General features: G+C 41.0%; 1 protein-coding gene across 1 annotated transcript in view; it reads right to left on the bottom strand.

Moving 5' to 3' along the window:
* The window catches only part of LOC108051568 (putative uncharacterized protein DDB_G0277255), a 65848-nt gene that overhangs the window by 32645 nt on the left and 19773 nt on the right, over nt 1–13430 (bottom strand). The gene's annotated exons all lie outside the window — the stretch shown is intronic.

The following is a 13430-nucleotide window of genomic DNA, read 5'->3' as shown; positions in this document are numbered from 1 at the left end:
ATCTTTTCAATTTTAATTAAATGGCCCAGGCGGCTAACACATTTGGTTATCGCTGCCATCGGCGGATATGTGCGAATCCCATCCACCGATCCGATCAGATCCGATCCGCTCCCGATCGCTTCCTACATCCACAAAACAAGTGTGCCGTAAATCAAACCGCCTAATGATGCATTTAGCTCATGAAATATGCCAATGCAGCCACGCCGGGTCACTAACTGCGGCTAATTTACGGGCACACGGACGCACGGACTATCAAAGTCAAGGTGGATATTAAATGCCTCGACGAATGTATATGCCTGGCAACATCTACACTCTTCATTCCACTCCCCTCGGCTGGATTTACATGCGCATTTAGTAATTCTCACACTCGGCCACACTCACACCTGCTCGCAAATCAGAAATCAACACCCATACAGCCGCACATATCATACTAATGATGCGAAATGACTTTAACGGCTTTTTCTTCTGCAGGTGCAATCGGTGTGGGGTATATAAAACTGCATAATGTGATCTTCGGGTGGATTAAGATAGAAAATATGTAGTAACAGAGAAATGTCATATTTTTTTAATTTACGGTTTATTTAAAAACAGACCGAAACTAAACTAAGATATTAGTTTAAGGCCCTAACAATTACTTAAGAAATATTATGGTAATTGTATTCCCTAACAGCTAAATTTTATGTACCTTCGCGTATTTAATGAATTTTTATATTAAATGCGTTATAAGGATGGAGTTAAATAAATCGGTAAATTATTTAGTTATTTAGGAACCTCCTGAAAAGTGAACTTATTATATAGATTAAAGTTGAAGTTATGATAGTTTAGTTATATGTTAAGAAATAAAGAAGCCTCATAATAAATTCCGGATTATTTTTACCTTCTACAAATTAGGATTACAGGGTACTCTTCCAGCTCACCCTTTATTTTCCCCAGCTTACACCAGCTTTGTTAGCAACTACAACAAGGCCAGCAATGACAGGCAATGGCCTGTGCAGTGAGCTGGTGTTGGTATCAATGGTCTGGGCTCTTGGCAACATAGTATTACTATACGTGAAGGGGGTGCCGGGTAAAGGGGCAGGGGATGATCAATAGCCAACTGGTTCTTTGCTCTCTCCCGCAAAATTGCAGACGGCAAATGCAGACATCGACGCTTTTTTCTATGAAATAAAGGTCAAATGAGCCAACAAGACAGTCAACGGCAACAAAAACAGCAACAAGTGTTTTGATTTTTTTGTACAGAGCCCGACTTGCAATGGCTTGCCGTAAAAATAAAGATTTATTGCATAAAGATTCTCAAGTGTTTTTATTCCTTTTGTATGGCTGCTTCTTTGGCCTGACATTTGTTCAACTTATTTGGTATTTTTGACTGTTCATGGCAAAAACGATTTCGTTGCTTTAATTACGAGTGTAAAATGTTTCTGCTTAATTAAGCCGCATCTAGGGAATTATCGGTAGCAAAGGTGAAATTGGGGTATTTATATTGCAAATCGTTGGCACAGAAAAATGCGAAAACACACCCAAAAGAAAGCTGAGCTCTGCTCATTTCCGCCGTGGACAGCACATTCCATTTCATGCGAGTCCATTTCTCGATTTCATTCACAGAAGTACCAGGGAATCTTAATTCGAATCGTTTAGCAACGGAAGCATCGAGTTGCCAGCCAAATCTTTTCTGTTCCACTTAAACATTTGCAACAACACAGCGATCAGCAACGAAAAATTAATCAAAACAAACAATGAAGAAATGGTCAAAAGCAAATAAAAAGTGCCGGCCAAGAAATTGGGTCCAAGATTTAACCCTGGGGACGAATTTCGGCAATTTGAATGATTCAAAAGAGGAGCAACAGCATATTTCTCATTTCGCCATGTAATCTTGGGGTGGCCCAGAAAGTAGAACAAACCATTGAACCCGCATAAGGCCCGAAACCGAAAGAAACCGAACCAAATATTCAGCTATGAAAAGGCCAATTAATATGAAACTCGTTTCAATGGAATGCCGGGGTCTTATTATTACACTTATATTTCGCCGTTTGTATTTGTGTGATTCGGTTTTCTTCCTCGGCTCATTGTATTTGCACTTGAACATTACTCATACGCCCGGTTAGCCGGGTTAAACATTTCTGCTGCCCTCGGTGGTTGGTGGCGTATGGCTTATGGCTTATGGTCAGGTAGAAGCCACTGAAGCCACAAATGCCACACGTTACGCATACGCCAGGTAGGCCCGGCCCGGCCCGAATCACTTGTGTGTTTGTGCTTACATTTTGTCGTGGTCGTGATTGATATGCGCTCGCACAATATGATCGATCTCTTTTCTTCATCATCAATTACAGTTTGCGCAGCTTTTGGCCCGCGCCGATACCCATTGTCCGCCGGCTCTCGACCGTTGTTGGTTTTATAATCACTTTTTTTTTGCCTTCGGTAATAATAGCTGGTGTTGTCTTAGCCGTTTTTCTTTGGCCCGGCATTTGTGGGTTAACTGCATATTAGACGCTGCTTGCCGGGCCACACACAGTCATATGATTAGCCTGTGCTCCTGCTACTGAGTCATTAGTAGTTTCGATCGAACTGCCCAAGAAAAGCTGCAAATTGCCGAATGGCCAGCACAAAAAGCAACAAAAAATGCAGAATAATCACCTGATTAGACGTTTTATGCAAATGGTGTGGAAATTTTTTGGTGGCCCGAAATAGTTGATCCCCGAAAAAACTATCGGCATACCGCCTCTCGAAACGTTCGCTTCGATTTTGTCAAAGCTGTCAGGGAAATTTGCATAAATGATAACTTTATCGAACTAAGCCAATGAGTTGGATAGTTTGGCGCTGGGGGCGTGGCCAGTGAGCCGGTGAGTGACTGGCCTACGTGCGTGTCAGCTGCGTGTCTGTATCTATCCCGCTCTGTCTCTGGGCCTGTAAAAATTAACATGTCACTCCGCACAGGTGGAGACTAGGCGAAAAAACCACGATTGGCATGCCATCCAAGTGGGTTTCCAGCCGGCAGAGGCGTGGCAAAGATGTGGTGCAATGCAGCAGATTGAAAGGTACTTTTAACACATTTTTTACAAATATTTGTACCTTTTCTGTACTGCAATTTAATGTTGAAAATTTACCAGAAAATAATTAGCAAAACCTTCCGAATTTCGGGTGACTAAGTAATTACATAATATACTAAAATTGTATTTAATATTTTCTAAATGTCACGGAGGCGAACAAAAATTTGTATTTATTTGGATACATAGTATGTTATAGTATAGCTTATGAACTGAAGGATAAGACCTCTCAAACTTGGGAAACCTAATAAATACAGTAGTGGTAAAGTGTAGTTTGCAATTACTACTTATTAAAAACGTTTAAAATATTTCTACCAATCAGGGTAAGAATTTTGTAGTAATGAAAACTTAATTTAATTAGTTTTAGCTAAAAAGTTATCGGTTTATGGAAGAATAGTTATTATAAAATACTACTTATTAAAAACGTTTAAAATTTTGTAGTAATGAAAACTTAATTTAATTAGTTTTAGCTAAAAGCTTATCGGTTTATGGAACCATAGTTATTATATAATACACTTATTCTTAGTACAAGTCAACGGCTCGCAATCGTTCGACCGATCTACAAGTGAACCCAGCCTTTTCCTGTCGTTTGTCATCCCCCCGCTCGATATTGTTTCGAATCAAGGCAATGTTCGGGGTCTAAACAAGCGCTTAAACAACGACGGCTATGGCTAACAGCCAGTTGCCGACGACTGTGGACTACATGAAGTGCCAAATTTATATAACCATTAGATACGGCGCTGGCTAAGCCTCTCCCAATACCCCAATGCCTCTATACCTCTATACCCTAACCCCATTTGCATGCGCCGCCTTCGTCGTCGTGGTCGTCGTTGGCCGGCTGACATCGCAACATTTTGTTGCAGCGGCTACCAATTCCGCAGTCTGCCTGCCTTCCGTCCACTTAGTCGCAGCTCGTTTGGGCCACGTCTTTGGCTCGGGCTCAATCTGTGGCAGCAGCCACTAAGATACTACCACAAGTTGCTGCAGGTTGTTCTTGTTGCCCGTTGTCGGCTGTTGGCCGATGGTTGTTGGTTGTCATGTACGAAAATTGTAGCGCGCATTGCTGCAGGAAATAGTTCAAACATATCAATTTTATTTTTATTTATGCTAATAAACCGTTAGGCCGCCCGAGTGAATTATTGGCCATATACATAAACTGCAACCAAAAAATAAAAAAATAAAAAAAAAAGAACGCACAAACTCCCCAACGACCCGGCGGCACATGTCGAATCTCTGTTGTGGGCACCTCGATCTCGGGTGAAATCTCTGAGCTCATGCACTTTGATTAATCAAATCAAATTAACGCCGCATTCCCACACAAATCAATGCAATTTGCGGTGCAGCCTGCCAAAGAGCCAATTGACATCGGGAAATCGACTGCAAGGTATGGTTTTTGGTGCTGGCGAAAGTGTTGAGAGCACAACACCCACCCAAAATGGCAGCCGTGCCCATTTCGACGCCTTGTGGGCGTGTGGGCGGGTGGTGCCGGTGGTGCTGGTGGTGCTAGTGGTTTTTGGTGGTGATGGGCGAGGCCTCTATGCAAAACAAGTGCGATCAAAAACCAATAATGCATGTGTTCCAGCCTGCAAGATAGGTGAACATACTTGGCGCGCAAAAACCTCAAATCAATTTCAGATAATTGAAACTGGTGTATAATTATTTGTTTTTAAATGACTAAAATATTTCCCTATTTAAGCAAATAAAAATAATATTGTGCTAAACCTCTATTTTAAAGATATTTTGACCAAAAATGATCCAATAAGAAAATAAACTTAAGACCATATCAAAAAAATTACCAAGTCTAATCCATTCTTAGATCTTTTAATTATCTAAATAAGATTGTTTAGTATTTTAAATGCGAGGATAAGATCAACATCAACTTAAGATGACCATTCGAGTTCTTTTAAGATACGCAAAACTTGTGTTTAAAATGTACAGTATTTTTCAACATTTCTGATCCTTGTGTAACTATTTACTTATTTATAGTGACATACTTCTCCACCCTGTAGCAGAACTTCCCCAGCAAGAGTATGACAAAACAGATCGTGTTGGAGTTTAGTTGGCATTTTGGGTTTTCCAGCTGCAGACTATTAAGGCGATTTGACAAACGATAGACAGGACTGTGGCCAACAGAAAAAAAAAACGAACTAAAAAGTGGACGGCGAAGTGCTCCGGCCATGTTGTCTGTGCCATTTTTGGGCAACCCCCGACGTCATTATTTGCCGGCCTGCGAGTACACATAATTAAAATTGACTCAAGTGTCGCTGCTGTCGTCACACCCAGTTGGAAATGTTCTGGCTCAGATGGATGGGGATGGTGGTAAAAAAACAAGGGGTATCGAGGGGGATTGGCTGCATAAATTTCAATTGGCAATTGACAGCCGTTTGTTGTTGCCACAAATCTCTGTCAGCTGCATAGTAAAATGAATGTTTATTGTTCGGTAAGTGCCGCAGCCCCGCTGGCAGGCAAAAAAAAGTCACATTTAATGCATGGGCCGCAATTTATAGGAGCCATTTTCGGCCATTTGATTGAAAGACCCGCAATGGGCGTTCACCCATTGCCGAAGTGCTCCATCTGTGTGTATGTGTTTGTTTGTGTCGAGATTTCGCGTATTTTCGCCTATTAATTTACAACTTTTGAAGCCATCGCCTTAGCAGTAGCGGACAACAACTGGGCAAACAATTTGCCATGGCCAAAAATGGCAAGCAGCTGAAAAATTTCGCATTTCGCATTTAGCTTTTTGTGTATCTTTTGCATAATTTCCTTCTCTTGTTTGGAATGGCGCATGCCATGGACCCAAAACCAAAAAACAAAAAAAAAAACAGAAAAACCCCTGGCAAAAAGTGAAACTTTCATAATTACTTGAGAATTTCTGGCAAGCAGTATCTCGCATAGTCACTAACTCTCTTTTTAGTTTATTTGCTGCTTTCTGGCCAATTAGCAGAGCCCCCGGGCCGGTGGCTAACGGTAGCCTGCAGCTCCAGCTCCAGCTCCAGCTCCAGCTACAACTCCAACTTCGAATCCAACCTATAGCTCCTGCTCAGCTGCTGTTTGCCGGTGGTCCCCCCGAGTGTTTGCCGTACGCATTAACGCCGCTTAGGCCCAAAAGACAAACGGCAAACAGCGAACACAAGAAACAACAAGGGGCAAACAAACAAAGCGACAAACTGGCCAAGAAGCCAGGGGACAGCTGTCCACAGCTGGTGACCAGCTATTAGCCAGGGGCTATCTCGCGGATCGCCTCTTGTTGACTCTGGTCAAAGATCTATTGCCTGCACACAACAAAAAATGTCGTAGAATTTGTGTTATTCTTAGGCTGGAATTTTCTGGTTGAAAGCCATATGTGATTCTTGTGAAACCCACATTTTTAAAAAGCCTTATATTATAGTATATTTAAATAAGCTTACTATCCCGATAAAGCTATACATTGTCTAATGAATTAGTTCATCGATTATTATAACACAAATTAAAACAAAACAAGATTAATTTTTAATTGTTATTTTTCTTTTTCTAAAATGCAAAGATTAATATGTTCATTAATGGATATAAATACATGACAAATCAATGAAAAAAATGTTACATATTTTTCTACGTGTTTAAAGAACAAAATCCTTTATCTAGTAACATTCAAATATTTAATAAACAAATTTCGCTATTTTTTTCATGTAAATCTATAATTACGTTGTAAACTGAAAAATAGTTTAGAATTTGACCGGTTAAAAGTTGGTTTTAGCGTTTTTATTATTATGAATTTAATTTTATTATTGTTGCTCATATTATTTTAATTGGTTTGTACAAAAACAGTTTAAATTGTGCTGATAATAGCCTACAGTAAAATATGTTAAATTTGTATTTCAATAATAATAATTTAAAAGGATTTTTTTATGGATATAAATTATAGCTTGTAAACTTTTACCTGTCAATATGGTAATAAAGATTTTAAAGACATAAACTTTGAACAAAATGGTTATATGACATGTTTCATTAGCAATTTATTTTTTATTTGTATGTTTCTTTGTGAGCCCCAAGCGGACACAGGGTATTTGAGCTTCGACTTGACCCGCTTCAATGTTGTTTGCCCAATGCCAATGTGGCATTTAAAACTAATACGAGCGAGACAACAGCGCCTGTGTTGGCTGCCACCAAATTGGTATTGAAAACAGTCAACAGACTGCTTGGCGGCAGTCGCTGTTGGCTCTTAGCAGTTTGGCTCAGACTTCAGAGCCAGGCTCAAAGTCAAAGTTAGTTGTTTGCGCTGGGCAAACAATCGACTGAATGAATAAGCGACTCGGAAGCAACTTGGAACATTCTTGAATGTGTCAGGGGCGCAACCGAACAGCAAATGGGCTGCCACAGCGACTGGCAGGGCATTTATTTATGCACACTCAGCCCACAGCGCACTCCTCCTCCGAAATGCAATTGCAGACACTCCAGCTCATCGCTCAGCCCACATGTGGTCCACTCCAAAACGTTTTGGCTTTCCCAACTGTTAATCTGCATGAGCGAGTTACCATTTTGCTCAAAGATCGCCCCTGATCCTCCTACCTTTCCATTACTTGAGCGCACCTGTCTGCAAAAACGCTGGCTTATTTATGCGAATTTTCCGTAGACCATATTTTCGTTTTGAAAATTAATTTCTGCGCCTTTGCCTTCATTAGTTGGCGCGCTGGTGAAAATCGCTGGGAAAATCTGCCGTATCTGGGATCCTCGCATCTTGATCTCCTTGTCAGATGACGACTCGTTTTCGTTTTCGCTTTTGCTTTTGCTTTTGCTAGTGATTTTGCACACTCCGCGGAGTTTGCCAAATGTGACGTCTAATGAAGCATGAGCTCTGAGCCAGTTGTCGTCGAGTTGGCTCTGAGAGTCGCCAACCGGTTGGGGGATTTGAAAATGTGGTAGTCATAAGGCGATGCAGCCTTGATAGCTGGTCAGCGGATACAAATGTGAGATAACTGGCCGCAGATCCGATGACAGCGAGAGAAAACACAGGTAGCCACTGGGAGGCGAACGCAATGGCACCGATGACAGCCCAATGCCCGAGAATCGCCATGAAGATCCATGGGATACATTTGGAATCAGCAAAAAGAAACTATTTGCTAGCCATATACTGAGCGAAAAAGGTTTAAACTAAATCCTACGATCAAATTCTGTATCCAAAAAACTTCTATAAAATACAATGGCAATAATGGTTGAACATTCGAAGTCCAGTTAAGACATAAAGCACCAGAAAACAAAACGAAACATACAATCAATTTAAAAGGTACATTTTTATGAAAACATAAGATTGTACATATATAATTTAACTGGGTATTGAAAACTTTACCACCGTCTTGGACATTTACATGATATACGAATTTATTTCTGTTCACTATGTTATTTGTTACTACATGGCAAAAAAAAAATGCGGAAAACGGGAAAATTATATAGAAGGTGCTCTGTTCTTGGCCGTGGATTCAATTTGGGTTTTTTTCACTCTCTCAAGACGCCGGTCGTCTGCAATTGCCAGTGAGCTTATAATACTCACTCGCAATCGCTAACAAGCAATTATACGTATTTAATAGCTGAATCCTAACGATTTCCTCCATTACCAGGAATCGCATTCGGGCAAGCAACCTGCCTTAATTTACAGCATGCAAAATGAAATGGAAGTAGAACCGCAGCACCACCGCTAGAGAAACCACCATCAAACACAACCACCGAAGCCTGGTCGCCTGCTGTGCACAGGCAATTTATTGTGTGTTTGTTTTAAGCGCACATATGAGTCCGAGTACGAGTACGAGTACGAGTACGAGTACAAGTATCTCACAGATACAGAATGGTGCCTAACTGCAAATGTGAGAAAAACACAATTAGCTTTTGGCGGCGGTGCAGCAGGGACCACCTGCTGATGCCCAGCTCGCCACGAAATTTGAAATATGAAAAGCCCCCGACTTTCCACGCAGACGGGAAAAAAGGGAGAGAGAGAGATAGATAGAGACAGATACACGGGAAAACTAATTGCACATAGAAGTTGACCGCTGCATGGTTTATTTAAATTCTCCACAACAAAAGCGGCCCGGCAAGTTTAAGGTCAGCTTATCGTGTGATATGCAAGTGCCCCGGCCATGGAACCATAGTGCCGAGACAGTTTCCATAAAACAGCATGCAGATACAAAATATACGTATATATACACACACTCTGGTCAACAATAGCCATAAAGCCATACTACCACACAAACGGCAAATTGAAACTAATCGAGTTTCGGCCAAAAGGCAGCTGCCATAAACATAAAAAATAAAAATAAGTCAGAATCTAAACAACGTTTGTAGAGCTTGCGATTGTAATAAAAATCACTTTGAATATGGCATAGGTGTGGTCCTAATTACCGATATTAAAGCGGATCTATTTCATCTGGCCTGGCTCTGAGTCTTGACTTGTCTGCGATTCCATTCGATTCGATTCGATTTGATTCGCCACGCGCGGACATGGAAATCAATATGATCGAGCCGTGGGCTTAGCAATTGCAGATGCCTAAATTTGTGCTAATGGCATCAAATATCAGTAATTTCACTGAGCTTCGAAAGGAGCGCCGCGGCCAAGAGGTCTTACCAGTTTAGTGGGTAACCAGATAACCAAGCCCTTGTTTTAATTAAAATGGGTGCACATTAAACCCAATACACTTAAGCGGGACTTATAAAAAGAAGCTGTGCGAAGCAGGAAGTGGTGGCCATCAAAGCAGTTGGCTTAGTTCGCGCTTGCCTACTTTCGTTGTATCAATTTCACTATTTCACTGGGCCAAAAGCAAAGCTACGGACCACAACTGTTTGGCCCATCAGTGTCAGGCTGTCAGTCAGCCAACCAACCATCCAACCAGTCAGTCAATCTGACTGTCAAAACGCACGCCCATTCACGAGGCCCCTGCTTTAGCATTAAAGGCTCAATTATGGCACACTTAATGAACTCATCACTTGGACAGCGCATCAAACAATAACTGCAGACTGTCAAAACAGACCAAATCAAATTGGAGCACTGCCGAAGCTCTAGTTTTTTCATTTTTTTTTGGGGGCGTGGGTGGGACTTGATCTCGTCACCGTCCCGGAACACTGACATTAAAGAAAGCAATTAACAATTACAATGAGCACTAGCATCTGGCCGACATATCTGCTCCACAAGCCATTAGCTAAGGCGACACTAATCCAGCCATCGAAGCTGCTTTCGAATGGCCATCGATCGCCGAATTGGGGGAAAATTTATGACTTTAATGTTTCTTGGAAAAAAATTATTGATTGACCGCTTGTAGTTAAACTTTCTATTATAATTTCTTGAATTTGTTTCTGCAAATGATATTTAGTTAAAAGAAGTCTCAAATAAATCCCTTCCAGCTGCATTAAATTAATATTAGGTTAAAAAAAAAAAAAATTTCCAAAATAATTATTAGTTAAAATGATTTTATTTGCTACTTATTTATTCAACTACATAAATCCAAAAGTAAAATCGTATATATACGTATAAAATGTATTATTATTATTGAACCTATTTGACATAAAGTTAACCACTTAAAACATAATCGCAAATATATTTCGAAACTTCCATAAAGTTTTGCGTGAAACCTAAGCACTTCCTCTGCTCACCCGGTTCCCTGTCCAGTTTCACCTTGATCTTGAGGCCCGACTGGGAGCAGCTCGGTGCACCGGCACACCCATATATTCCTGATCGACAGCATTACCCAGCCGCATTATCTGGTGCACAGTGCACATATGGCTTTTACCGTTTTAGGCATTCAGTCTAATTGATTGTTTGCAGTTGCTGGCCGCCACCTACTGACCTTCACATTGAGCGGTGGCAGTATCCGCAAGTCGATCGATCCGATCCGATCCGATTCGATCGGCAGACAGCCGGACAAACGTCTCGGCGTCTAGCTCGTGCGCTATAGCTAAAGCTATAGCTTTGGCTATATAACGCTCTGATCGCATAGGGTAAGAAAAAAATGTATAAAAAAAGAGATCCGATACGACCACACAATGGGCGCGTTAGATCGCTAATCGATTTGCTGCTCATTCGATTTTATTACGTATTCAAATTGGTGCAATTACCACTTGGAACTCGTATGGCATAAAGTGGGTGTGGCAGCCCCAACATCGTTTTTGCTTTTCTGCTAAATTGTCTTATGATAATTATAAACGGTGCTACAAGACCAGGGACTTTTTTATCATCTGCACTATGGGCAAAAGGTGAATTTGTTGTTTAATTGGCTTTAGCTGGAGAGGTTCTTCATATGGCAGCAATATTTTATAGTAGTGCAGCTTTATTGACCAAATAATCTTAAATAACTTATTTGATTTCAATTCTTAAAGGAAGTCCTTCCTTAAACGTGTCTGTTGTTGTTAACTGTCACTAATATTCCGGTGAAATATTATGCAAAATATTTAATCTTCATTAATTTTAATTTTTTGAAGCCCCAATTTGTCTTGTTTCAAAACAAACATGAGTGGTTCTTGAAAAAATAAAGAATTTCTAAATGTATGCCAAGAAATTTGTCATTTGGCCCATTGTGCCCTGAAACTGTTGTTATGTGCAATGAAAATTTCTCCCGAGCTTGAATTACGTGCCGGATTTGGAGTGCGACAGCAACCTGCAGCGGATCGCTGTCGAGGGTAACTCGAGACCTTCTTTCACAACGATTTTCATTCAGCTATTCCAGCAGAGCCTGGTATGCAGATATTTGCAACCATCGGCATCGGAATGGAGCGACCGCAGTGGGCAAACACTTGCTGCCTGGTTGGCTACCGGGTCCGAAGAGTACTGGGCCTGAAGACCACGTCTTGTTGCCAATCACTCAATCAAAACGTCACTTGGCGTGGCAGTTTTGCGTGGCGTTTGTTGGAAAATTGAAATAGAAACGTCAGAATTTCTGCTCTAATTATAAGGCGGTATGTTTTACGTACTAGCCAAGTTTCTTGACTCCTCGGTCTGTCTGTTTGACTGTCTGTATGTCTGTCTGTTGGCTGGCTTTTTTCTTCAATGAATATTTTTCTGTGTTTTGTTTTACAGTCTGCGCTTTGGCTTCCATCCGTCTGCGGCCGTATCTGTATCTGTATCTGTATCTATATATCTTTATATCTGTATCTTTGTGTCCGTATCTGTGTCTCTGTTGCAAGAGAGATTATGCTTTGATGCACTCACGTTAAGCTCACTTTACAGTTACAATTATTATTTAATATCGTGTGGCCACAGAAGACCCTAGAGACTTGGCCGGCATTCGCAACACTTGCCGCACTTTGCGGCAACTCGATTCGCTGACTCGACTCGCTTTTCGTTCGCAATTATTATGCATTAATTGCGGGTGGGACAACGTGGCTCAGATGTCTCTTAGTCTGGACAAAAAACCGCTGCACTGCACCCACTGCCCAGCCAGTTGCCCAATCGCTCAGCACGCAAAATGTTGGGACCTCAAGCCTGCAATCGTTTCTCGTATTTTTCGGTGTTTTTCTGTCCGATACACAAAACGCAAATTGTTTTAGATTGCCCAAAGCGGCGAATTATTTGCAGTATGTTGCCACGTTTTGTGTCGCTGCTGATTATATAAATCGGTTCAGCTCCCCGCCTCGCCGTTCTATACTCGCAACTCTAATGCACAACACGTCTGTGGCAGCCGCTGGTCAATTGTCCGCCGCACATTTACTGGGCACGTGATTGTTGTCAGGTGGAAGCTGAAACAGACTTCCTGCTCCTAGCCCCTTGGATTGTTAGTGGGCCATTTAGCATGTGAGCATGCGCTTTTCTGCAGATTTGGCTACTTAAAACAGAAACTCTTGATTCTGTTTAGCTGCACTTGGAAAAATTACTCTTCTGCAAATATTTATATTTATCTTCTACAATATTTTGAAAAACCTGTAAGAACACATTATTTAGTCATTTTTAATACTTATGTAATTTTCGTTCAATTTAAATTGTAAAAAAATGTATAAAAAAAAACTTTAAGTAATATTAACTGGTAAGTGGTACTTGAATTAAAGCTTAAGAGTTTGGCCTTCACATAAAGTAATTAAATCATATAAAAAGTTGCGGTAGCACATGTAAAAATCAATTTCCCCAAGGCATACAATTTTACACCAAAACCATTTCAGGTTAAATTTTCTTTATTCTGCGAGCAAAACTGATTAAACATGCATCAACTGGCGGCCAGCCACAAATCAGCGTTTTGCGCCGCTGCAATTGCTGTTGCACTTGTAGCGGCAATGTTGCTGCTGGCCGTTGTTGTGGCAGGTTGCTGCTGCAGGTTGCCGCTGGTTAAAATCAAAAAAAATTTTGCGCGCTTTGCAAGCGTGTCAAAAAATTGGTCATTGTTTGTAATTATGAAAATTGCTTAATTGTTGCCTAACCCCAGTGGCAGCAGCAACAGCAGCAAC

The sequence above is a fragment of the Drosophila rhopaloa genome, unplaced genomic scaffold, assembly GCF_018152115.1.
Source record: "Drosophila rhopaloa isolate 14029-0021.01 unplaced genomic scaffold, ASM1815211v1 contig_178, whole genome shotgun sequence".
In the NCBI taxonomy this organism is placed as follows: domain Eukaryota; kingdom Metazoa; phylum Arthropoda; class Insecta; order Diptera; family Drosophilidae; genus Drosophila; species Drosophila rhopaloa.
This window is presented reverse-complemented; position numbering and strand designations above follow the sequence as displayed.